Source organism: Canis aureus, chromosome 6 (genome assembly GCF_053574225.1).
Source record: "Canis aureus isolate CA01 chromosome 6, VMU_Caureus_v.1.0, whole genome shotgun sequence".
NCBI classification, from domain to species: Eukaryota; Metazoa; Chordata; class Mammalia; order Carnivora; family Canidae; genus Canis; species Canis aureus.
In genome coordinates this window covers 34,452,763-34,476,034 of record NC_135616.1, presented here as the reverse complement: position 1 = coordinate 34,476,034, position 23,272 = coordinate 34,452,763, and the positions used below count along the sequence as shown (strand labels likewise).

At 37.8% G+C, this 23,272-nt stretch overlaps 1 long non-coding RNA gene across 1 annotated transcript in view; it reads right to left on the bottom strand.

The window, feature by feature from the left end:
* Window positions 1–22,898, bottom strand: part of LOC144315692 (uncharacterized) — a 41,059-nt gene extending 18,161 nt beyond the window's left edge. The window contains exons 1-3 of the long non-coding RNA XR_013381491.1: window positions 22,511–22,898; window positions 10,291–10,637; window positions 10,028–10,123 (exon numbers count right to left, since the gene is read on the bottom strand). This is a non-coding gene — a long non-coding RNA (uncharacterized LOC144315692). The remainder of the gene's footprint in view (window positions 1–10,027; window positions 10,124–10,290; window positions 10,638–22,510) is intronic.
* Between the last annotated feature and the right edge of the window lie 374 nt (window positions 22,899–23,272).

Here is a 23,272-nt window from a genome sequence, read left to right as displayed (position 1 = left end):
TGGAAAACCTGAAAGAATCAACCCAAAATTCCTGTAAATAATTAGTAATTACAGCAGATTTTCAGGATATAAGTTTAATACAGGAAAGTCACTTTCCTATATACCAGAACTAAACAAGTAGAATTTGAAATTAAAACACAGTACCATTTACATTAGCACTCAAAAAGTAATATTGTTAGATATAAATCTAACAAATGTGCACAAGATATATGTGAGGAAAACTATAAAACTGTGGTGAAAGAAATCAAAGAACTAAATAAATGGAGAAATATTCCATGTCCATGGATAGAAAGATTCAATAGTGATAAGATGTTAGTTGGTCCCAACCTGATCTATAGATTCAGTGAAATTCCAATAAAATTCCAGTGAGTTATTTTGTGGATATCAATAAATTGATTCTAAGGTTCACAGAGGCAGACCCAGAATAGCTAACACAATGATGAAGGAGAATAAAGTCATAGGACTGATGCTTTATGACTTATTATAAATTACAATAAGTATGAGAGTATGATATTGATAAAAAAAATAGAAAACAGATTAATGGAACAGAATAGGAGGTCCAGAAATAGGTTACATAAATATAATTAACTGATTATTGAAAAAAGAGAAAAAAACAGAGATAGTCCTCTCAGCAAATGGTGCTAGAGCAATTTAATATCTACATGCAAAAAAAGTGAATCTAGACACATAGAAACAGACCTTGTCTCCTTCACTCACACACACACCTTGGAATGGACTGTAGATCGAACTGTAAGCCATGAAAAGATGGAGGAACTTTAAATACATATTACTAAGTGAAAGACGCCAATCTCTAAGGCTAAACACTGTAATTCCAAATATATGACACTCTAGAAAAGACAAAACTGTTAACTATAGTAAAAAGATCAGTGGTTTCCAGAAGTCTGGGAGACGAGAGTGGGTGGTTAGAACAGAAAGGATTTTTAGGACAGTGAAACTACTCTGTATAATAGTATAATAGTGGATACATGTCATTATATATCTGTCACAATATCAAGATTGAACTCTAATATAAACTATAAATCTTAGGTAGCAGTGATGTGCCAATGTAGGTGCATTGAACATGGTAACTTGGACCACTCTCCAATGGACCACTCTCATGTGGAATTATTATTTTTTTTTTATTGGTGTTCAATTTACTAACATACAGAATAACACCCAGTGCCCGTCACCCATTCACTCCCACCCCCCGCCCTCCTCCCCTTCTACCACCCCTAGTTCGTTTCCCAGAGTTAGCAGTCTTTACGTTCTGTCTCCCTTTCTGATATTTCCCACACATTTCTTCTCCCTTCCCTTATTTTCCCTTTCACTATTATTTATATTCCCCAAATGAATGAGAACATATAATGTTTGTCCTTCTCCGACTGACTTACTTCACTCAGCATAATACCCTCCAGTTCCATCCATGTTGAAGCAAATGGTGGGTATTTGTCATTTCTAATAGCTGAGTAATATTCCATTGTATACATAAACCACATCTTCTTTATCCATTCATCTTTCGTTGGACACCGAGGCTCCTTCCACAGTTTGGCTATCGTGGCCATTGCTGCTAGAAACATCGGGGTGCAGGTGTCCCGGCGTTTCATTGCATCTGTATCTTTGGGGTAAATCCCCAACAGTGCAATTGCTGGGTCGTAGGGCAGGTCTATTTTTAACTGTTTGAGGAACCTCCACACAGTTTTCCAGAGTGGCTGCACCAGTTCACAGTCCGACCAACAGTGTAAGAGGGTTCCCTTTTCTCCGCATCCTCTCCAACATTTGTTGTTTCCTGCCTTGTTAATTTTCTCCATTCTCATTGGTGTGAGGTGGTATCTCATTGTAGTTTTCATTTGTATTTCCCTGATGGCAAGTGATGCAGAGCATTTTCTCATATGCATGTTGGCCATGTCTATGTCTTCCTCTGTGAGATTTCTCTTCATGTCTTTTGCCCATTTCATGATTGGATTGTTTGTTTCTTTGGTGTTGAGTTTAATAAGTTCTTTATAGATCTTGGAAACTAGCCCTTTATCTGATATGTCATTTGCAAATATCTTCTCCCATTCTGTAGGTTGTCTTTGAGTTTTGTTGACTGTATCCTTTGCTGTGCAAAAGCTTCTTATCTTGATGAAGTCCCAATAGTTCATTTTTGCTTTTGTTTCTTTTGCCTTCGTGGATGTATCTTGCAAGAAGTTACTATGGCCGAGTTCAAAAAGGGTGTTGCCTGTGTTCTTCTCTAGGATTTTGATGGAATCTTGTCTCACATTTAGATCTTTCATCCATTTTGAGTTTATCTTTGTGTATGGTGCAAGAGAGTGGTCTAGTTTCATTCTTCTGCATGTGGATGTCCAATTTTCCCAGCACCATTTATTGAAGAGACTGTCTTTCTTCCAATGGATAGTCTTTCCTCCTTTATCGAATATTAGTTGCCCATAAAGTTCAGGGTCCACTTCTGGATTCTCTATTCTGTTCCACTGATCTATGTGTCTGTTTTTGTGCCAGTACCACACTGTCTTGATGACCACAGCTTTGTAGTACAACCTGAAATCTGGCATTGTGATGCCCCCAGATATGCTTTTCTTTTTTAAAATTCCCCTGGCTATTCGGGGTCTTTTCTGATTCCACACAAATCTTAAAATAATTTGTTCTAACTCTCTGAAGAAAGTCCATGGTATTTTGATAGGGATTGCATTAAACGTGTATATTGCCCTGGGTAACATTGACATTTTCACAATATTAATTCTGCCAATCCATGAGCATGGAATATTTTTCCATCTCTTTGTGTCTTCCTCAATTTCTTTCAGAAGTGTTCTATAGTTTTGAGGGTATAGATCCTTTACATCTTTGGTGAGGTTTATTCCTAGGTATCTTATGCTTTTGGGTGCAATTGTAAATGGGATTGACTCCTTAATTTCTCTTTCTTCAGTCTCATTGTTAGTGTATAGAAATGCCACTGACTTCTGGGCATTGATTTTGTATCCTGCCACGCTACCGAATTGCTGTATGAGTTCTAGCAATCTTGGGGTGGAGACTTTTGGGTTTTCTATGTAGAGTATCATGTCATCGGCGAAGAGGGAGAGTTTGACTTCTTCTTTGCCAATTTGAATGCCTTTAATGTCTTTTTGTTGTCTGATTGCTGAGGCTAGGACTTCCAGTACTATGTTGAACAGCAGTGGTGAGAGTGGACATCCCTGTCTTGTTCCTGATCTTAGGGGAAAGGCTCCTAGTGCTTCCCCATTGAGAATGATATTTGCTGTGGGCTTTTCGTAGATGGCTTTTAAGATGTCGAGGAATGTTCCCTCTATCCCTACACTCTGAAGAGTTTTGATCAGGAATGGATGCTGTATTTTGTCAAATGCTTTCTCTGCATCCAATGAGAGGATCATATGGTTCTTGGTTTTTCTCTTGCTGATATGATGAATCACATTGATTGTTTTACGGGTGTTGAACCAGCCTTGTGTCCCAGGGATAAATCCTACTTGGTCATGGTGAATAATTTTCTTAATGTACTGTTGGATCCTATTGGCCAGTATCTTGTTGAGAATTTTTGCATCCATGTTCATCAGGGATATTGGTCTGTAATTCTCCTTTTTGGCGGGGTCTTTGTCTGGCTTTGGAATTAAGGTGATACTGGCTTCATAGAACGAATTTGGAAGTACTCCATCTCTTTCTATCTTTCCAAACAGCTTTAGGAGAATAGGTATGATTTCTTCTTTAAACGTTTGATAAAATTCCCCTGGGAAGCCATCTGGCCCTGGACTCTTGTGTCTTGGGAGGTTTTTGATGACTGCTTCAATTTCCTCCCTGGTTATTGGTCTCTTCAGGTTTTCTATTTCTTCCTGTTCCAGTTTTGGTAGTTTGTGGCTTTCCAGGAATGCGTCCATTTCTTCCAGATTGCCTAATTTATTGGCGTATAGCTGTTCATAATATGTTTTTAAAATCGTTTGTATTTCCTTGGTGTTGGTAGTGATCTCTCCTTTCTCATTCATGATTTTATTAATTTGAGTCTTCTCTCTCTTCTTTTTAATAAGGCTGGCTAATGGTTTATCTATCTTGTTAATTCTTTCAAAGAACCAACTCCTGGTTTTGTTGATCTGTTCCACAGTTCTTCTGGTCTCGATTTCGTTGAGTTCTGCTCGAATCTTTATTAACTCCCTTCTTCTCTTGGGTGTAGGATCTATTTGCTGTTTTTTCTCTAGCTCCTTTATGTGTAAGGTTAGCTTTTGTATTTGAGTTCTTTCCTGTTTTTGAATGGATGCTTGTATTGCGATGTATTTCCCCCTTAGGACTGCTTTTGCTGCATCCCAAAGATTTTGAACGGTTGTATCTTCATTCTCATTAGTTTCCATGAATCTTTTTAATTCTTCCTTAATTTCCTGGTTGACCCTTTTATCTTTTAGCAGGATGGTCCTTAACCTCCACGTGTTTGAGGTCCTTCCAAACTTCTTGTTGTGATTTAGTTCTAATTTCAAGGCATTATGGTCTGAGAATATGCAGGGGACAATCCCAATCTTTTGGTATCGGTTCAGACCCGATTTGTGACCCAATATGTGGTCTATTCTGGAGAAAGTTCCATGTGCGCTTGAGAAGAATGTGTATTCAGTTGAGTTTGGATGTAAAGTTCTGTAGATATCTGTGAAATCCATCTGGTCCAGTGTATCATTTAAAGCTCTCGTTTCTTTGGAGATGTTTTGCTTAGAAGACCTATCGAGTATAGAAAGAGCTAGATTGAAGTCACCAAGTATAAGTGTATTATTATCTAAGTATTTCTTCACTTTGGTTAATAATTGATTTATATATTTGGCAGCTCCCACATTCGGAGCATATATATTGAGGATTGTTAAGTCCTCTTGTTGAATAGATCCTTTAAGTATGATATAGTATCCCTCTTCATCTCTCACTACAGTCTTTGGGGTAAATTTTAGTTTATCTGATATAAGGATGGCTACCCCTGCTTTCTTTTGAGGACCATTCGAATGGTAAATGGTTCTCCAACCTTTTATTTTCAGGCTGTAGGTGTCCTTCTGTCTAAAATGAGTCTCTTGTAGACAGCAAATAGATGGGTCCTGCTTTTTTATCCAGTCTGAAACCCTGCGCCTTTTGATGGGGTCATTAAGCCCGTTCACATTCAGAGTTACTATTGAGAGATATGAGTTTAGTGTCATCATGATATCTATTCAGTCTTTGTTTTTGTGGACTATTCCACTGAACTTCTTCTTAAAGGGGAATTTTAAGAGTCCCCCTTAAAATTTCTTGCAGAGCTGGTTTGGAGGTCACATATTCTTTTAGTTGCTGCCTGTCTTGGAAGCTCTTTATCTCTCCTTCCATTTTGAATGAGAGCCTTGCTGGATAAAGTATTCTTGGTTGCATGTTCTTCTCCTTTAGGACCCTGAATATATCCTGCCAGCCCTTTCTGGCCTGCCAGGTCTCTGTGGAGAGGTCTGCTGTTACCCTAATACTCCTCCCCATAAAAGTCAGGGATTTCTTGTCTCTTGCTGCTTTAAGGATCTTCTCCTTATCTTTGGAATTTGCAAGCTTCACAATTAAATGTCGAGGTGTTGAACGGTTTTTATTGATTTTAGGGGGGGATCTCTCTATTTCCTGGATCTGAATGCCTGTTTCCCTTCCCAGATTAGGAAAGTTTTCAGCTAGAATTTGTTCAAATACATATTCTGGCCCTCTGTCCCTTTCGGCGCCCTCGGGAACCCCAATTAAACGTAGGTTTTTCTTCCTCAGGCTGTCGTTTATTTCCCTTAATCTATCTTCATGGTCTTTTAATTGTTTGTCTCTTTTTTCCTCAGTTTCCCTCTTTGCTATCAACTTGTCTTCTAGGTCACTCACTCGTTCTTCCACCTCGTTAACCCTCGTCGTTAGGACTTCTAGTTTGGATTACATCTCATTCAATTGATTTTTAATTTCTGCCTGATTAGCTCTAAATTCTGCAGTCATGAAGTCTCTTGAGTCTTTATGCTTTTTTCTAGAGCCACCAGTAGCTGTATAATAGTGCTTCTGAATTGGCTTTCTGACATTGAATTGTAATCCAGATTTTGTAACTCTGTGGGAGAGAGGACTGTTTCTGATTCTTTCTTTTGAGGTGAGGTTTTCCTTCTAGTCATTTTGCTCAGTGCAGAGTGGCCAAAAGCAAGTTGTAATGGGAAAAAGAGAAAAAGAGAGGAGAGAAAGAAGGAAAGAAAAGAGAAAGAGAAAAAAAAGGGAAGAGAAAAAAAAAACGAAAGAAAAAGAAAAAAAAAGAAGAAAAAGACAAAGAAAAAGAAAGGAGAAAAAAAAGGGGGGGTGGGGGAAGGAAACAAATCAAAAAGCAAAACAAACAAAAAAAACCCCCAAAAAAAAAAAAAAAAAAAGAACCACCGGGGAGTATCTTCTGATTCTGTGTTCTTTAAGTCCCTTGGCTTCTCCTGGAAGTTGTCAGTCTAGCTGGTGTTCTGGGGGAGGGGCCTGTTGTGCTGATTTTCAGGTGTTAGCAGTTGGGGGAGCTGCTGTGCCCCTGCCTGGTGCAGGGCTCAGTGGGGGTTGTTTACCCCGTGAGGCCGCAGGAGGAACAGCCCCAGTGGCGGGGCAGCTCTGGAAACCTGGATTCAGCTCCGGCAGGAACTCCGTCTGCAGGGCCTGGAGGCTCCGGGGCGGGGCCGCTGATCTGCTCAGCTGGGGCAGGAGCGTCCTCGCTGTCCTGGGCCCTCCCGGCCTCTGCCTGTCCCGGGGGAGGCGGGATCCTGGGCTGTGTCCCGGCGCCCTGTGCTCCGGAGCCTGCGCTGGTGGATTCGCGCTCCCGCCCCGCAGCCCCCTCCGCGGAGCCGCCGCCCGAGCCCCTCCGAGCTGCTCCGGGTCCCGCCGTGCGCGCTGCAGCCCTTAGGGAGCTCGGCGCACTCTCCCGGGGCGCAGGTGTCTGTTACTGTCCCAGGGAACCCGAGGGCCTCCTCGCCCTCCTGGGTCCTGCTCCACCTCCCTGCGCGCCCCTTTCCGCCCGGGAAGGTCGGTGCAGCTCCTGCTCCTCCGGGACGGGACGGGGCTCTCCTGTCCTGGGGACACTCGCCCCGGCCTCAGCCCGGCTCCTCGCGGGCCCCTCCCCCTTGGAGGCCTTTGTTTCTTTATTTCTTTTTCCCCGTCTTCCTACCTTGATAGATGCGCGAACTCTTCTCACTGTAGCATTCCAGCTGGTCTCTCTTTAAATCTCAGGCCGAATTCATAGATTTTCAGGATAATTTGAAGGTTTTCTAGGTAGTTTGGTGGAGACAGGTGATTTGGAGACCCTGCTCTTCCGCCATCTTGCTCCTCCCCCCTCATGTGGAATTTTGATACTGAGGGAGGCCAAGCATAATATGTAGGGGCAGGAGATAAATGGAAAATTTCTGTACCTTTCTCTTAATTTTACGATGAATCTAAAACTGCTTTAAATATAAAAGCTATTAAAAATCATATGAACAAGAAGACAAGGAGAGTTAAGACAATGTTGAAGAAGAAAAAAATACCACATATTAAAACTTATTATAAACCTTCAATATTTAAGACTAGAGTTACTGTAAGAATAGTAATTAATGTAGTAGACAGAATAAAAAGCCAGAAACAGCCCATAAATAAATAGACTTGAAAATAACTCCTACAACAAAAATGGCACTACAAAAGAGTTGGAAAGGCTTTCCTCCTCATAAATTGCATTGGTTTAACTAAATATCTGCAGGAAAAAAAGACTTGAAATTACTGCATGCTAACAGGAAATAAATCTAAGGGTTATATATCTCAAGGTGAAAGTTAAACAAACCTTTTATAATAGGTGAGAATATCTTCATGAACTTGGGATAGGTAAAGATTTCTCAAACCACAGCCCACTCTAATTATAAGTGAAGAGACTGCTAGAGTCAACTAGATTAAAATTGGGAATTTCTGATCATAGACAATTTTAAGAAACTTAAAAAGATGAGGTGCCTGGCTGGCTCAATCAGAGGAGCTTGGCACTCTTGATCTTGGGGTTGGAGTTCAAGCCCCATGTTGGGTGCAGAGATTACTTAAATAAATACAAACTTAAAGTCAGAAAAGCAAGAAAAGTTATTCAGCAACACATATGCATATATACAAAATATAGAAAGAACTCCCCATCATTAAGAGAAATACAATTCAGAAAAATAATAGGCAGGAGAATCAGCTATTTCACAAGAGAGGGTATCTAAATGATTAATAAACATGTAACTCAGTGCTCATTGGTCAACAGAGAAATGCAAATTAAAGCTACAATGAGGCATCACTACAAGCCTTGTTAAAACAGCTGGTGGGAGGGTAAACTGATACATTCACTTTGAACAAACATTGACTCAGATTTTTTTACTAAATCTGAGTATATATACACTATGACCAGGTAATCACCTCTTCATATATACCCAACAGAAAATGTGCAGCAATAGACAAGTACAAGAATATTCATAGTAGCACAATGCTTAATAGCATCAAACTGGAAACATCCCTGTTTTTTTTTCTTTAAAATTTTTATTTATTTATTCATGAGAGACACAGAGAGAGAGACAGAGACAAAGGCAGAGGGAGAAGCAGGCTCCCTGCGGGGAGCCCAATGTGGGATTCAATCCCAGGACCCCAGGATCACGACCTGAGCCAAAGGCAGACGCTCCAACCACTAAGCCACCCAGGTGCCCCTCATCCCTGTTTTATAGGGATAAAAAAATCTGGTATATTTACAGTTGATTCTTAGACAGCAATTCTTTTAAAGACTTTATTTATTCATGAGAGATACACAGAGAGAGAGGCAGAGACATAGGCAGAGAGAAAAGCAGGCTCCATGCAGGGAGCCCAATGTGGGACTCGATCCAGGGACTCCAGGAACACGCTCTTAGCTGAAGGCAGATGCTTAACTGCTGAGCCACCCTGCCGTCCCCCTAGACAGCTATTAAAATGAACAGATAATGTGTGTAAAAAAAAGATGAATCTCACATTTATATAGAATTCTGAAAACAGGCTAAAGTGGTACAGGCTATTAGAAAATAGGAGATTTCTTTACTCTGGTGAGATGGGAAATGTGTGATTAGAAAAGACCAGGACGCGAGACCTGGATGTCAATAATGTTTCTTAAAAAAAAAAAAAAAAAAAAATGTTTCTTGATCTGGCAGTATTTTCACTTTGTGATAATTCATTTAGCCATTCATATGTGAATTGCACATTTCTCTCTTTGCATGTTATACTTCAAGTAAAAGGTTCTTTGTTACTAGCTCAGTTATTATTGCTCAGCTGATCAATTACCATATGCCCTATTATAGGATCATCATCAACAACATTACTAAAATATTGGTAACCTGGGCAGTATCAATGCTTCATTTGCAAAATACAGAATTACTAATCAGATTTCTGTCCTTGTGTGGTACGGTCAAGGCAAAATCATAACATGATTTTTAAAAAAAATTCCACCTAATTCTTATCACTTTCAAATTCCTACTGTTGCATAAGTTTAAATGATATAGCCCAGTGCTACATCTCTGACAGGTTCTTTTATCATTCTTCACCTTGTTCACTCTTCTCCAGCAACACAGGACTCCCAGTTCCTCAGTGTTCCTGGGTTTTTCTTCCATCTGGAAAGCACTTCACTCAGATACTCAGATGCCTGGTTCTTTCACTTTATTCAGATTTCTGCTGCAATATGACCCCAGAGCAGTCTTTAGGCTATCCTATCCAAAGTAGCCCTCTTTGTTTCTGTTCCCATAGCCTACTTTATTTTTCTTGTAACACTTATAGCTACATGAAATTTCATTATATATTTATTTGCTATTGTTTATAATCCCCCTTGGTGTAAACTCCACAGGCACAGGAACTTTGTTCTGTTCACTGCTACATCTTTAGCACTCAGAACACTTTCCAATTCACAGTTGGTACTGGATTATTTAAATGCCTGAATAAATGAATGCTTTATTTGCAATAAAGGTCAATGAAACACCAAAGAGACAAATTACTTTGTTGATTGGTGGCAATTTATTTGAACTAACAATGCCAGACTCTGGACAACTTGGTGTTAACCTACCTTTGGTTTCTTTAAGCAGTCTTAAACCTCAAAGCTCAGACTTGACCATCCTCTTCCTTTATCCTGCTGTGCATATGCTATTGAATTGCACAGTCCCTGGCGGGAAAACATTAAACAAACAGAACCCAGGGTTGCTATGCTGTTAAAGCCAGAAGTACATCATTCATTATGTGAATAAAATACATAGAGAATAAAATAGCCACAGAGTAATGGGAGTTTTATTCTCTCTCTATTCCATTTCACTCCCTCTCTATTTTACTTACGTTATGAAATGATGCTCCCGCCGCTGGCTGATAAATGTTGATTAATCTGATGGAGAGTTGGATTTGTTAGCGGGCAAAAGCAATGTAAATAAATCGAGCAGGTGAACTGGAGTTCACAGTGTCATTTCTGAGATTAAAGAGCCTGTCTAGCCCTCCAAGCTCACTTATTACAATCAGGATGCGTGCTCTTGTTGTAAACAGACCGAGTAAGCCCCTTCAAGCAGCTCAACAGTCTTCCTTTTGTGTGGTCTACTGCCTGTCCCTTCAGCAAGTTTCATCTCTTGGGAATTGCCTGTACTGTCGGTTTTTGTTTCTCCTCTCGGGGCCAGAGTTTGGGGGGAAGGAGGCTAGAGAAAATAGATAGGTCAGTTTTTCTTTTTCAAAAAACACCCAGACAGCCAGTCAATAATTGCATTTATAATATGCAAGAACTTATAATATGCAAGGCTCTGAGCTAAATGCTTACAAAATAATAACAATAAAGAGAACAATGAAAGCAGCAGTAGCATTTAACACCTATATGGCAGCTTACTGTTTATAAAGCACGTTAGTTTATTTACTGGTTGATGCTTAAGGTAATCTTAAAAATAGGCATTATTGTTATATCTAGGTCAGCCAGGTGTCAGCCATGTCTCCCTTCATTTGAAACGCATTTATATACTTACATAATTGACTGATCCCCTCCACTTCAGGTTCTACAGGTGGTTCTACCTTGCCCAAAATTGGTTGCAAGTCAGGGGAAAGTTTATGATTTTCTTTTCCTTTCTGGCTCTACTGAAAAAAATCACTCTCCCTTCCCCCACCACAGCTTTGTCCTGTGATTTTCCTTCCCTTCCACATTGGCTAAGATATGGAATTCAGACCTGTTTCTTCAATTGTCTTTCTGATAATAAGCCACACTCTTGAACAGAGCTCTGATACGTATTCATGCAAACCTTCGAAGGCTTGGCACCTACTTCCCTTGAAGTTTCCCCTTGTAGCTTCCAAGAGAGTAGTGTGGATTTTTTGTTTGTTTAGTTTTTGTTGCCTATTCTTTTGATGTCTCATCCAAGAAATTGTGCCAAGACTAATGTCAAGGATCTTTTGGCTATGTTTTCTTCTAGGACTTTTATGGTTTTAGGTCTTATATTTAATCTTTGATCCATTTCAAGTTAGTTTTTGTGAGAGGTGTAAGCTGGGGGTCCAGTTTCATTCTCTTGCATGTGGATATCCAAGTTTCCCAACACTATTTACTGATGAGACTGTCTTTTCCCCATTGCGTGTTCCTGGCACACTTGAAAAAGTTAGTTGACCATATATGCATAGGTTTATATCTGAGCTCTCTATTCTACAATAAATAAATGGAGCTACATTAAACCAAAGAGCTTCTTCACAGAAAAGAAAACAATATGTCGAAAAGATGACCTACAAAATGGGAGAAAATATTTGCGAAACATACATCTGATAATCTGATCCAAAATACATAAAGAACTCATAAAACTCAATAGCCAAAACAAACAAACAAACAAACAAGCTCCACCTAACCTCATTAAAAATGGACAAAGGACCTGAAAGACATTTTTCCAAAGAAGACATGCAAATGGTCAATAGGTGTATTAGAAGGTTTTCAATATCACTAATCATCAGGGAAATGCAAATCAAGACCACAATGAGACATCACCTCACACCTATCAGGATGGTTGTTGTCAAAAATACAAGAGTAACAGGTGTTTGGCAAGAATGTGGATGTGGAGACCGTTGAGAATATAACACGGAGCAGCCATTATGGAGAGTGGTTCCTCAGAGCAGTTCCTCAAAAAATTAAAAATTGAACTACCATATGATCCAGTAATCCCACTCTAGGGTATATATACAAAGGAATTTAAATCAATATCCACAAGAAAGATCTTCACACTCATGTTTGTTACAGCATTATTCACAATAGCCAAGATATGTAAATGATGTAAGTGTCCTTCAATGGATGAATGGATAAAGAACATGTGAAATATGTGGACAGATATAATGGAATATTGTTTAGCAATAAAAAAGATGGAAACCCTGCCATGTGAGACAATGGGGATGAATCTTGAAGGCATTAATAGTGACAGAAATAAGAAAGAGAATGCCAAGTACTATATGGTATCATTTATGTATACTCTAAACAAAATACGAAAAATCCCCCAAAACCTGATTTTGCAGAAACAGAATAGAATGGTCTCTGCCAGGGGTTAGGGAAAGAGGGAAATGGGAAGATGTAGGTCAAAGAGCACACATTTTCAGTTATAAAAGGAATAACTTGAGGCTCTAATGTACAGCATGGTGACTAGAGTTAATAATATATACAGTATTGTATACTTGAAAGTTGTTGGGGGAAAATTAAGCATTCTCTCCTCACAGTTACCTATTTGAACTAAGTGGGATAATAGCTGTGTTCATTAGCTCGATCTTGGTAGTCATTCTATAATGTATATGTGTATCAAATCATCATGTTTGTATAATTTAAATATATACAGTTATATTTATCAAGTATTCCTCATGTTCACAAAAATACTAATGGTTGCTTTGCATTATAATATATATTATATAGTCCCAGTCTCAACTGTTGCTCAGAATTTGACTTACTTCCAGAATTTGCCTCCTGTCCTAAAAATTATGGCCATTATACCATCATTATATATTGATAACAATATGAGGATATAGACAGAAGTTCTGAAACATTTTTTCCTGCTTCTTGGGCCAGATGACATTGCCAGGAAGCATGCTCCACTGCTTTCTTCATTTATAAACTTAGAATGCAGCTGAAATATGTTGGTGAGGAAGGTGGTGCTGGTGTCCAGACTCTTGAGTAACTTTTGGCTCCACTGGCCCCCGTGTGAACCAGGCTCCCCTTTACAGTTATAAAGATTGTGTTCGCACAAAATCTCCCAAGCCAAGGATGCAAATGGGACTAGAAATGTGCCTGAAGTCTAATCACTGAGACATAAACCTTGATATAAGACTGGGTCAACAAAGAGGAAAGTGTGCCTTTTAGAAATTGGATGAGGGGGTACTTTTTGAATTTAAACTAGGCACTATACCTACCAGCTGTTGTCCTGAGGGTGGCCTTTGACAAGTGACATAATCACTCTGTGCCTGTTTCCTCGGTGTAAGGACTAAATGAATTAATGTATGTGAGATACTTAAAACTAATATTGAAACACCATTTTTTGGTTGGCTGATTCAACAGCTCTCTTTCAGCTCCTGCTGTGCCCTAGCTGCCTTATGGCTAGCAGTAGCCTGTCAAGTTTTTCTCAGGGTATTATAAGGCAAAGTCATTGGGTTCTTGGGCATACTCTTTAAAATGGAAAGGCTTGACTGCCATGATCCTCCCTTTGTCCTTCCCCTTCTTCCTGCCTGGGATGGGGATGTGATGCTGGAGGTGCTGCATATATCCTATAGTCCAGTGGATGAAAACTACATGCTAGGCTGGGAGCTGGGAAAATAGAAGATCTCCTTCTATTTAAAGGTATGATTAAGACACAAAAGCATCCTTGGGAGGTCTGATCCTTGGGATTTCAGTGAAACAAATATACTTATGCCTTCCATGGTTCAGACACATTAGTGGGGTTTTCTGTTTCTTACAGCTAAATATATTCATGACAGGTACACCTATACTACTAATTATTATTACTATTATTATTTTCTGTGAGAAAAAGGGAAACACCATCCTGTGTAAGCAACCTCCAGAGGCCGAGGTAGGTAATTTCCCTTTGGTTATATCTACTTTACAGGTGAAGAGACTAGGCAAATTAAATAGCCCATATTTCACAGCTTGTAACCAATAAAGAGAGAATTCATATCCATACACCTGCCAGCAGATTTGTTGCTTTTCTGTTATTATATGCTGTTGCCAAGTTTCCATCATGTGGTTGCCCTTTAAAAATATCATCTAATTGTCCTAAATTTAAACCATTATGGTTTATGTCAGCTATGCTATTGAGAAACAGTTGAACCTTGAAGGTATCATGTAACATGTAAGTACGTATCCTCATTATGTAGCATCTGCATATTCAATCCAGGATCATTTTAATGCTTTACATAACAGTATAAAATTATTGAACAGCACAGGGCCAAACTCTTGGCCTTAAGACACATGATTAAATCATACCATAGTTAAATTGTATTTCACATTCAGAGATTTCCCCTGCACCACCAGATAGCAATGGATTATTCATCACTTGTTAACTACTGTTATTAGAGTAATAATAGCAAATGTTTTCTTTCTGCACTTTCAATGGGCCATGCACTTTTTAAGTGTTTATATGTACCATTTAATTGAATCTTCACAGAAAATCATGAAATGAACCCTATCATTTTTTTTTCATTTGAGAAAACAGAGAGATGGAGACAATAGATATATTTCTCCAGGTAAGTAGTAGATTAGGTTATAATGCAGGCATGTTCTGAATAGTTCTCAATGTTTATAGAGGGGAGCATATTATGCTGGAAGAGAGCACATGGTACTTCATCCCTTTCTGAATGACTTCTTTTAGCAGGGAGGCCTCCTGAGATGATATTAATATACTTAGGTCCTAGGTGATCCTTGAGTGGCTCAGTGTTTTAGTACCTGCCTTTGCCCAGGGCATGATCCTGGAGTCCTGGGATTGAGTACCGCATTGGGCTTCCTGCATGGAGCCTGCTTCTCCCTCTGCCTGTGTCTCTGCCTCTCTCTCTCTCTCTCTCATTATCTGTGTGTGTGTGTGTGTCTCTCAATAAATAAACAAATTCTTTAAAAAATAAATACTTAGGTCCTGAGGCTGAGCCAAGAGTTTCTTTTTGACATGTAGGGTGTATAGTACCAAAGTTCTGATATCAGATATTGGGAGGCCTTGGAGAGGGCATGTGCAAAACTTACCTTGGAGAAAAAGAAGCTCTACATAAGCAGCCCTGAGCATCAGCAGCATATGCAGGAAGCTTCTGGGGATCTGATTCACAAACTCCTGCCATCACATATGCACATCCCTGGTCTCTGCCTTCTTCCCATTGATATGGGTGTCCTTTCATGTTTCTAACAAGGGCATCAACCCAGCATCTCTTTTCTCTCTCTTTTTAGCAGCTTTATTGAATAATAATTCATACCACACAGTTCACCTATTTAAAATGTATAATTCAGTGTTTCTTATTATGTTTACAAATATGTACAGCCATCATCACATCAATTTTAGAACATCCAGTTTAGAACATCGCTACAAAAATAAACTCTGTACCCTATAACTATTATCTACCCTGCCTTCTCATTCAAAGCAATCACTAATCTACTTTCTGTCTCTATTTTTCTATTCTGGACATTTCATATAAATGGACTCCTATGATAAGTGGTCTTATTTTGGTATTAGGGTATTACTAGCCTCAGAATGATTTGGGAAGTGTTCTTTCTACTTTTTGGAAGAATTTATGTAGAACTGGTATTAATTATTTATATGTTACAATTCACCAGCAAAGCAATTTGAACCTGAACTTTTCTTAGTGGGTAGTTTTGAGATTACTAATCAAATTATTTTATTTGGTATATGTCATGATGGTTCATCTTATGTGTCAGTTTTCCTGGGCTTATGGGATGCCCAGCTATTTGGTCAATTTTATTTTGAGTATTTCTGTGAAGGTGTTATTGAATGACATTTAAGTTGGCAAACTGAGTAAAATGTACTGTCTTTTCTAATGAGTTGAGTGGGCTCCATTCAATCATTTGAAAGTCTGAACAGAACTTAGGCTGACCCTTCACTGAATAAGAAAGAATTCTTCCTGCCTGACAGACTTTGAACTTGAACATTGTTTTTTGCTTTCTTGCCATAAACCTAAACTGAAACATGAACTCCTTCTAGGGTCTAGCCTTGGAACTGGAACTATGCCAAATGCTCACTTAGACTGGAACAAAACCATTAGCTTTGCTGACTCTCCAGCTTGCTGACTCACTCTTCAGATCTTGGGACTTGTCAGCCTCCACAACAATGGGAGCCAATTTCTTATTATAAATCTATTTCTCCTCATATAGATATAATCTAATCAGAATATATGTATGTATATATACATATACACATGCACATATATTTCTCAGTTGCATGTAGAATATATCTGATATATTCTCAGTTGCACATAGGATATACTTTGTAAGGTAAGTCAACTCAGAACAAATCTGTCTTTTTATCTATAAATGTCTTTCTTTCACCTTCATATTTGAAAGATAGTTTTGGTGGATATAGGTTTTATGTTTTTGTTGTAGTTTGTGGTGGTGGTGTGTAGCACTTTGAATATCTTATCCCACTGCCTTCTAGTGTTGTTTTTTTTTTCCCAAAAGTTTTATTTTTTTATTTTAGAAAGAGTGAGAATGAGAAGGGGGAAGGGCAGAGGGTGAGGAACAGAATCTCAAGCAGACTCCCTCACTAAGCGTGGAGTCCATTACCCAGCTCAATCTTACAACCCTGAGATCATGACCTGAGCTGAAACCAAGAGTCAACATTCAACCAATTGAGCCACCTAGGTACCCCTGGTATTTTTTGTTTTTGAACAAGATGTCAGCTGCTAATCCTACTGGAGCTCCCTTGTGAATGATAAGTCCTTTTTATCTTACTGCTTTCAAGATTTTCTCCTTGCCTTTGGCTTTCAGGAATTTTGTGATGATGGGTCTGTTTCTGTATGTCCTACTTGGTATTTTATCCTACTTGGAATTTATTGAGCTTACCAGATAAGGTGTTTACCTTAAAATTTGATTTGAGAATTTTTAACTATTATTTCATTGAATGCTTATTTTGCCTCTTCTCTCTCCCTCCTTCTAATACTCCCGATATGTGTATTTTGTTGTGTTTCTAGATGTTCAACATTTCTCTGAGATGTTTCATTTTTCTTTACTCTTTTCCTCTCCATTATTTGGATTAACTAGTCTATCTTCAAGTTTGCTTATTCTTTTTTATGCTGGTTCAGATGTGTTGTTATGACCCTCTAGTGAAATTTTCATTTAGTTTATATGCTTTTCACTTCTAGAATTGCCACTTGGTTCTTTTTTTTTTTTTTTTTTTTTTTTGCCACTTGGTTCTTACAGTTTCTGTCTCTTTACTGATATTCTGAATTTGCTATGACATTGTTTTCATATCTTCATTTTTTTAAAACTGTGGTTTTCTTTAGGTTTTTTAATTATATTTATAATGGCTACTTTGAAGTTTGTGGATTTTTTTTTCCTCCCATTGAATCACTCTCACAGTTTCTATTGCTTCCTTTTTGCATTGGATGGGCTATACATTCCACTTTTTTTTTTTTTTTATATTTTCTAATGTTTGGTTGGGAACTGAACATTTTAGATAATACATTGCAGCATCAGTGGGTACTGGACTTTCCATCTAGGACTTGCTACTTGCTTATTTATTTGTTTAATGACTGGTAAATATCTTCTTTATCTTAGTTATTTTTCTCTCCCACTAGAATACATACCATCTGAGAACTAAGATTTCTGTCTTATTCTTTATTGCTACAGATGCAGTACCTAAAACAATGGTTGGCATGTTGTAGATACCACAATGAGACTGAATACCATGGAAGCTATAACATGTCAATCCTAGAAAATGGACCCACTTCTCATAACTGGGATTTGGAGGTCCCTATAGCTCATTTTTAATTGGAGTATGCCTTAACTACTAGGAATGCTCCTCTTTTTTTTCTCCTCCTCTTTGCTTCTTCCCCCTCCTTACTTTATTTCATTTGTTTTTTTTTTCTCTGCTGTACATGCTATTTTTTCTTAACATTAATTTTTAGACTTTTATCCAGAAAAAAATTTCTTCCCACTCTGTGGGAAGACCCTGACCCTGTTGAGTCACATATTAAAAAATCTGAGAAGACTTTTCATGGTTTCTCCTTCAATCTTTTAAGAAAATCTCCACCCTTTGCACAGAACACTAGGGAAAACATCATTTAGTATTATATTTTCATCCTTTTTTATATTTTATCTATTTTTTACATTTCTCTGGATAAATAAATGAAACCCCTACCTGGGATTATATATTCTTTAAAGATTCTTATCTAGATCTTCAGGTTCCCAGGACTCCTGGTTTCTTCTGATGGATGGCATAATTTTCAAGAGACATCAGGAATGGCAGATTAGGTATATTAATGAAACTTGGCAAGCTTTTTGTCACATTTCATGTTCATTTTGTAGAAAAAAAATTTTAATTACCTAAGTCAGTAGAAATATACTGGAGTTTATGATGCTATATTTAATTTTATTTTAGTCAGATTAATTTCCTCTTTAGAACTATCACAATAGGACAGGGAGAGAGTTTAATGTTTTGACAGACAGAAAGAAAGAAGGGTAAGTTTTGAGTAAGCAGCCTTATTAGGGGGCTGAGAGGAGGATGCTGGCAGGGTGGAATCCCTGCAGTTTGGGCCTTGAGCTTGTGCAGACAAATAGGCTATTGAGTCATACAGTACATCAACTGAGATGGAAGGGAAGAAGAACTAATAAAGAAACTGCATGGTTTCAACAAGAGCCATCACTGGTCTGTGCATTCTCTTACAAACACACTTTTCCACAAAACCCAAAGGGGCCATTACATAGGGTTAAATCAATTATAATCTTTTATTTGTCATGCAGTTTACACACGCATGCAGTGATTGGGTTGACTGTGCCAATGGCATCTTCACAAATGGTGAAATAATAGGCAGTGAAATAATAAGCTGTAAGCTCTCTCTTTGTCACATTTGTAGCATTGTTTATCACATCTGTGTTTTTTTTTAGCAGTGTGATGATCAATTATTCATGACAGATTGATAGGAATTTCATAGTAATCTCGCTCAGAGATGAAATCACCCTGTCCATTGAGGTGCCCATAGACTCTGCATCACTAGAGTAATAAGTCACTGTTAAGCACCCACCCGCTCTGGGCATTTCTCTTCATCTTATTTGTCCAGACTTTTAAAAATTACTGCAGAAGAATTCTGTAATAGTCACTAAGGCAGATTACACAGTAGTCACCTTGCCATACTTAATAAGTGACCCCACTGCTAGATTCCAGAAAATAAATATAAAGTAATGGATATTTAGAGGAGAGAGAGAGAAACAAACTGGAAGTGCTCAGAATTATTGTTATTTTTTTAAAGGGTGTAAATGTCATTTAATTGCCCTGTTCTCAATTGGTTGGTCAGGGATGAGATGGGGATAGGGGAGAGGTCAGAATTCCATCTCTAAAGAGGCAGGGACTAGCTCAAATTCATAGTTGATGGATGTCTAATGTGCCAGTGGAAATAAAGCTGATTTAAGGGAAGACAATGAGGTCTGGTAGAGTTCAGGGTAATTCTTCAGGGATCAGGAGAATCATCCTCACTGCTAAATTAAATTGAGGTCAGAAACAACCCTGGTGATAAGGGTAAGGAGCAACACCTTATTCTGCAGGAATAAGCTTGAAGCATTTTTAAATTTCTGGTTTGTCCTTATGGTTCCCTTATTCATTTGGTATAAAATCTGCCATCTCCAAACTGACCATGGTAACTATTTAAGCCTTTATTCCCTAACACTTTTTTTTTTTTAAATCTCAGGTTTGACATTGTAGTTGTCTTTAAGCAAATCTTTTTTTTGTAATAAACACCAAAACTTGAGGCTAAATTTCTTCTTATTTTTTCCTAATATGCTATGGCTGCATTTCTAGAATTTCTGGTACATGAGCTCTTCAGTGCTTTGGGGAAGGGCTGGCCTTGGGTAATTGTAAAGTTGACAGAGCTGTTTTGGATATTGACTCTTTTGTTTTCATATTTCAACCTTGTTCATACTGTGTATTGGGGGAACCTAGAGCCATTCTATTCCACAATCAAAACTTGTTCTCAGATATTTTTGTTTCTATTAAGGTCTAATAACACAATTGTCCAATTTCCAAGTTATAAGGCATCATAAGGCCCATTATTTCATGATGGTCATATTAATAACAACATAGTTTCTTTTCTCCCCTGGCAGATTTTTCATTTAAATACCTAACTGATAAAACTCTCACAAGGGAATTTTTAGTTCATAAAAGTGGGGGGAGGGTTACTTTTTATGTGGGGTCTCCTGAGGCCTTTTCAACAATACCACACAGACAGTTACCTGATAACAAGTAGGATTGATGAGGGAATAAAACCTCTTGGCCTCAAATGAAAACAAAACAAAACAAAACAAAAAAACAAAAACAAAAAAAAACAAAAACCATCAGATTATCTGTTTCTGCATTTTGTTTTTTACTAATTGAAAGTCATCCCTCCAGGAATTCTTTCTCTGAGCTTTAGGAGAAATTTCCAGACTGTTTCCTGTCCTGCAACATCTCATAAACTCAGTGATGTACCTTAGAGTGTGTTTTCCCAGGAATGCAAAAAGGTTGTATCTGGCATTTCGATTTCAGTCCAGTTTGCAATGACCTCTTTGAGTGATGTGTTGGAATAGAGTATCATGGTATAGCAGGAAAGGAGGTGAGTAGAGAAAAAAGAGAGCAAATTTTGATTCTTTTATAACTTAGTCACAGGATGGTTTTGGCCTCAGAGTGAAAGTGTGAATAATTAAATTAAGTTTCTTATAACATCAGATGACTTGAAGACTTAATGGCTTCTTGATTCACTGTGGAAGTCTGTCACCACTTAATAAAATAAAGAGGTTTGAACACTATAGTGGAAAATAAAGATATTTTAAAGAACATGGATTAAGGTTGATAGTTGATTCACATAATCTCATCTAGTCCAAGGCAACTAACATTGTAATAACAATAATATTCTTTGAATAAATAGCATGAGGTGATATGTTCTATATTGATGATTTGATACTGCCCCTGCAGAGTTCTAAGGAAGCTGAAAGAATTTGAAATAGTATTTTATTTTCTGCCTGTATTATTGAATAATACTGTCTTTGAAAGCTCACAGTCACAAATAATTGGCAAATTATGAAAGTGCTGTCACTGTGGGTGTACTAATAAATGTGTATGTGTGTGTGTGTGTGTGTGTGTATAACAACTTTACACCTCATATTATAAACGCCTGGGCTGGGAATCTGGGTGGCTCAGTGGTTGAGCATCTGCCTTCAGCTCAGGGCGTGATCCTGGGATCTAGTCCCACATCGGGCTCCCTGTGGGGAGACTGCTTCTCCCTCTGCCTGTGTCTCTGCCTCTTCTCTGTATCTCTCATGAATAAATTAATAAAATCTTTAAAAACTCCACAATTCCTGGGCTATTTAGATTCTGAGGATAAAACTGAAGTTAGATTAGTGATCATAAATGTCTAAAAATTAAATGAGAAAGGGTTTTAATTGCATTGTGGTAATTTTAAATCTGAACCTATGTGTATTTCCCTTGTATAAAAATCATTTTCTACTATATTTAGGTATTTTAATAATTTTTTGAAATATAATTGAAGAGTATGATAAACTCTCTTTTATAGATTGACTTTTCAAACCATGTGGCTAAGATACCAGTGATCATTTGGAGATCATATTTGACTTGCAAATCGAAATATACAAAATGATAATTAAAATATTCCATTAGAATTTTTTACAAAACAGTAAAATCTACCAAAAAGATCTGTCAATTAAAATATATAATTAATTTTATCTTTTAGATCTATAACACAATTATTAAACATCTACTTAAGTAAATTAAAATACTGCATTAAAGGAAGAACGAAGGGGAGTGAAGTTGCAGAAGGAATAAGTTCAAGTAACTATAAAGGGAAATAAGTTGAAATGAAGGATCAAGCTACTAAGGAAGATTATCTTCCTTGGTGTCTGTAGAGAAAGTTTTAAGAAAAAAAATTACCAATGTCATTCTGGAGACATATACAGATATTCAAATTTTTTTTTCCAGCTTAAGAATTCCATAATCTCAGAATTAAAAAAAAATTATTCTGAAAAATGCATTTGAGAATAACATAATGATCTTACATAGTAACTGAATTTATAGTATGTACTATTTCATCAGAATTGAGTATCATAATCCTACTGAGTTTTATAAACAGGGATTAATTTGTGTATTTTTACAAGTGAGCATTTTAACCATGTGAGTGGCAGAACCAAAGTAGACCTTCCATAGCAGATATACCAGGGCAATTTTCAATGTCCTACCTTGGTCCAGTCACATTATGATGTGTATGATCCCAGCCTGGTGAAAGCAATGGTGACAATTCCATACTGGCTTAATTTAGATATCCCTGAACTTCACAAAATAGTTAACTCTTCTACAAAGTGGATCAGACTCTATTTCCAACATACCTGAAATCTTTTAGGATGTTTCTGCCAAAATCAAAACAATATTTAAGAATCTTCCATCAGGTTTGTGTGAAATATCAAAGCATTGATATGATTCTATTTCTGTCATCATCATGGGCCAGAAAACAACTACTCATTTTCTTCACCTCTCCCTTCGTGCCTGCTGACTGAGCAGTGAGAACTAAGTGTGAAAAAGCCATAAACTGCAGAGGGAGGTTGCTTCCACACACCTCATTAGGCCTTTAACACATTTGACTTTGTCTTTCCCCGGCACAGTGAATATTATAATTGGAAGCATTTGGGTACTTCGTATTTTTCTTCAAAGGTGTAATTGGGTAACCAAGGAGTTGTCACTTTCTGGACATTGCCAGCCTGGCCATCTGCCTTTGGAGCTTCAGTTTACTGGTCATTTCTTTAAGAGGTTTTGACTCATGGAATGTTCCATGTTTAAAGGGCTCACTGGTTTTTTGTTTAATCTCTCTTATTTTACAGATGAAAAAATTAAGGCTAGGAAGATTAAATGTCTTACATATGAACACACAATTACTGGATTTTTATCTCAAGGTGCCTGGCTCTAGGTTTACTTATCTTTACACAGTACCTACCTTTAATATATCCATAATCCTTTTTTTTTCCTAACTAGACACCTTCATGAGCCTAACAGTTAAATTATTCCATTTAACATTTATGTATAATGTATACCTTTTAGATATGGAATGCAATACAAGAAAGAAAACCAAACTGTTAAAGGAAAGCTCCTGGCTG